This window comes from Eucyclogobius newberryi, unplaced genomic scaffold (genome assembly GCF_026437365.1).
Source record: "Eucyclogobius newberryi isolate DKJ021-1_F unplaced genomic scaffold, fEucNew1.0.hap1 SCAF_83, whole genome shotgun sequence".
NCBI lineage: Eukaryota > Metazoa > Chordata > Actinopteri > Gobiiformes > Gobiidae > Eucyclogobius > Eucyclogobius newberryi.
This window is the reverse complement of record NW_027316525.1, coordinates 183,710-187,514: the sequence shown is the minus strand read 5'-3', so window position 1 is coordinate 187,514 and position 3,805 is coordinate 183,710. Positions and strand designations below refer to the sequence as shown.

General features: G+C 42.2%; 2 non-coding genes across 2 annotated transcripts; both read left to right on the top strand.

Annotated features, from left to right (window-relative positions):
• Positions 1–982: 982 nt before the first annotated feature.
• trnaf-gaa (transfer RNA phenylalanine (anticodon GAA)) lies at positions 983–1,055 on the top strand. The gene has a single exon. It is a non-coding gene; the product is annotated as a tRNA-Phe (tRNA).
• Positions 1,056–1,947: 892 nt separating this feature from the next.
• Positions 1,948–2,019, top strand: trnaq-cug (transfer RNA glutamine (anticodon CUG)). The gene has a single exon. It is a non-coding gene; the product is annotated as a tRNA-Gln (tRNA).
• Positions 2,020–3,805: the final 1,786 nt, after the last annotated feature.

Below are 3,805 nucleotides of genomic sequence, written 5' to 3'. Positions count from 1 at the left end.
CTCCCTGGCCGGGCAAAGTCTGGCCGTGTGCGGGGTGTGTGAACCCTGCTCCGCCTCACGCGAGTTCGAGACCGGCTGGGTGCACTTTTATCCAAGAATCAACTGGAGTGTGGAGCTTCTACGGGCCTCCAGGGGCACTGCCGACCCAGAGCTGTGCCCCGGCTTCAGTTCTCTGTATCTCAGGAAGTTTTTTATTTATACATTTATTTCATCCATAATCTCTGGCGCCTAAAGGGTTAACCTGGTTTTGTCTGACCAAGAGTGTGGAAATGTAGGAACAGCCCTGAGGAAGACCACAAAATCACATGCCTGAAGGGGAAAAATATGTTTTTTTCACCACACCATGTCAAAGTGCCCATTATTCACAAGGAAATGCTAACTGCTGGAGAACCCAGCAGGCAAACCACTATCAGGTGTTTTGGGGCTGTGGTGTTGCTCAAAAATAATGGACTGAAATTCACAGGGCACTGCAGACTGTTTTTGACTTTGCCATCCCACTCAAATTTAAAACTATGTACTTGGGCCTCAACACTCCTGCCATGGACACAATAAATGGATACCCTTGGAACATAGTTTTGGCTGTAGAGAAAAAGGCCATCACAAAGAAATGCTCGACACCAACCACGCCAACGATCAAAGACTTGACTGACATAGTAACAGACATTAGACATTGGATGAATGGAAAACAGTGACATTCAGGCTTAATTTGGATAAGCACTAATTTTATTGACTTGGACCAAGTAGGCCCCTATTTTCATTTAAAGGTGATTTTGTTTTTATTTTATGTTATGTTATGTTATGTTATGTTATGTTTTATGTAACTATTAAGTTCTTTTAATTACAATTTTTGCTCCCTGGTCGTGTCCTGTATTGTTTTATGTTTAATCAAAAGAAAAGAAAAAAGGACACACAGAAATAGTTCATTTTCTCGCTACGTTATGCCACACGTTTCCCTCCCTTGCCTAATTTATTCGATAAAGTAGCTGAAATAGCTCAGTTGGGAGAGCGTTAGACTGAATATCTAAAGGTCCCTGGTTCAATCCGGGGTTTCGGCAGGTGTACCTGAATGTTAGTCTTTGCTCAAAAATACAATGAATAGGAATGCTGGGTCTATTGGATATTTTGCGAGATCAGGACATAAATGGCCTGGAAAGGATCTATAAAACATAAACAGCAAGCTTTCGTTGGAACATTGTTAGCATGAACATGTTTGGTAACATGTTTGGTTTCGCTGAATGTTGTACCCAAGACCTTCTGCGTGTAGGGCAGATGTGATGACCACCACACAATGAAACCATGAAGCAGAAGTTTGCCTACTTCAATGCTGCTCTCTTTGATATAGCCCAATGATCAAATGTCATACTTATTTTCAAAACAGGATATCCTGTAGAAAGGTGTGGTTCAACGGTATAGCGGTTAGCGCTCTGAATCCAGAGTTTTTCTTCATTTCTTATTGCAATTAGAGGGACAAGTCTTTTATGGATATGCATCTCTGTGGCGCAATCGGCTAGCGCGTTCGGCTGTTAACCGAAAGGTTGGTGGTTGGAGCCCACCCAGGGACGACTGCGCACCTTGCCAGAGCAAGCAAGAAATACAATCACAGAAGTAACCACTGTATCTAATTATGTAAGGAAACCAGGAAATCATTATGGCGCTGCGGCTTCCTTGGTCAAAGGGCCTGTTTAGTAAACAGGAAATGCCTACTCTTTTGTCTATGAAAAATATTTACAAGGACAGAAAAGCCCACAAGAAGAGCCCTCAAACCCATACCTTTCCCCCTCAAGTTTACTGCTGCTACACTTTGCATTAAGAGAGGGAAAAGTATTGCTGCACATCAAGATTATTTGCACTGTTTGCACTCCTTGTTTCTCATTTTTTTGGCAAGGGATGATTGATGTAAAGACTTATAGATTTGGATGAAAGTTATCCTTCCAATGACCAGTCTGCGGTTCCATGGTGTAATGGTTAGCACTCTGGACTCTGAATCCAGCGATCCGAGTTCAAATCTCGGTGGAACCTTGAGTGCCCCGAGAGCAGCGTTACTCTTTTGAAAAAGTGCAGAAACAAGAAGAATCTTTGGGTAAAATCTGTGCTTACCCCCTGAAAGGAGCCAACCAAAGCATACAAACTAAACAAAGCTGTTAAAATCTGGTGTTGGTTTTCTTATGACCAAGCTTATGATTCAACGCCTGGATTACAAAAGGCGTAAACGTTTCACCGCATTGCAAAAGAAACTCAAATGAAAAGCATTGATGTGTTGAAGGAATCCTTTGACTTGGAGAGACAGGACTTTTATAGGACTTATTATAAGCAAGAAATGAAACAAAGAAATGACCACTATAATCCTCTGACAGTAATCTTTGTTGAAACCAATCAATCAGAACTTGCGAGGGGAATCATTTCTAAATGATCTCAATGCATTGGTAATCTGGACAACGTTCTGCTAAGTATATTCTAAACCAATGGGAACGAGAAGTTAACCTGGTTTTGTCTGACCAAGAGTGTGGAAATGTAGGAACAGCCCTAAGGAAGACCACAAAATCACATGCCTGAAGGGGAAAAATATGTTTTTTCACCACACCATGTCAAAGTGCCCATTATTCACAAGGAAATGCTAACTGCTGGAGAACCCAGCAGGCAAACCACTATCAGGTGTTTTGGGGCTGTGCTGTTGCTCAAAAATAATGGACTGAAATTCACAGGGCACTGCAGACTGTTTTTGACTTTGTGTCAAGAAATGAGACATACACCCGATGCTATTCCTTAACACATAGAGAACACAATTCAACTTAGAATATGAAACGACACAGAAAGATCAGACATTTGTATGGCATGCATGGGAGAAAACGCGGGGACTGATCACGCAAGCTGTTGTAAGCAGCTTACGTGATCCTCCTGCGTCTCACCCCCGCGTCTCACCCTGTTATTTCCCATGCTGGTTGGTTTTATTAGATATTCTGGAATAGGCGGGTCACATTTCTCATTGGTCAGCTTCACATCAAGGCACTTGGTATTTTTCCGTAGAGATCAAGCCTTGGGTAAACATTACCCAGACTCCTCTGGGTTATCACCCCCCCTCTGGTAAACATCCTTTGGCCATCTTTACGACCCCTTCACAAATCCAGTTTGTCACACACCCGTTCTTCTCTTAGACTAATGATGCAGATAATATATCACTATTATGCAGATAAAATACATCACAGAAATATAATCATATATTCACATTTTATCACATTTCCCTCCTGTTTATCAAAGCATTAGTCTACTGTCTCATATGCCAAACACATTACTCTTTTCAGTTTTCAACATGTCTTTCATATAGGTGTTAAAATGACACTTTTACACTCAAAAAGTCTATGCACATTTCTCAACATTGAACACACTTCTTTTCTCTCGGCCCACAACATTTCTACAGCATTACTGTCCTAAATTTTGAGTCAGATTGGTCAATCTCTGTAATTTGACAAACAGACAATTTATCTTGTCTATATTTTGTGCGGTGTGATGGGAAATATAGAAGTACAAGCGGAAAGCCCTTAAACCCGCTGCTCTCTGGTCAGTCACTTTGACTCGTCAGGGACCTCTCTGGACACCCCAATAGAATCAAATACGTAGTATCAGGTGCTACTGGGACCAGATTGTCCACTAACCTCTCGCCCTTGACCCTGCGGTATGGTTCTGGGTGATGCTGATCACAAAAGCGATACATAGGCACAACGTCCCACAAGTGTCCCCACATCACCATACGTCCTTGCTTGGTTTCTTAAGAGACCTCCTCCCGCTGCTCGCTTCGGTCACACCTATG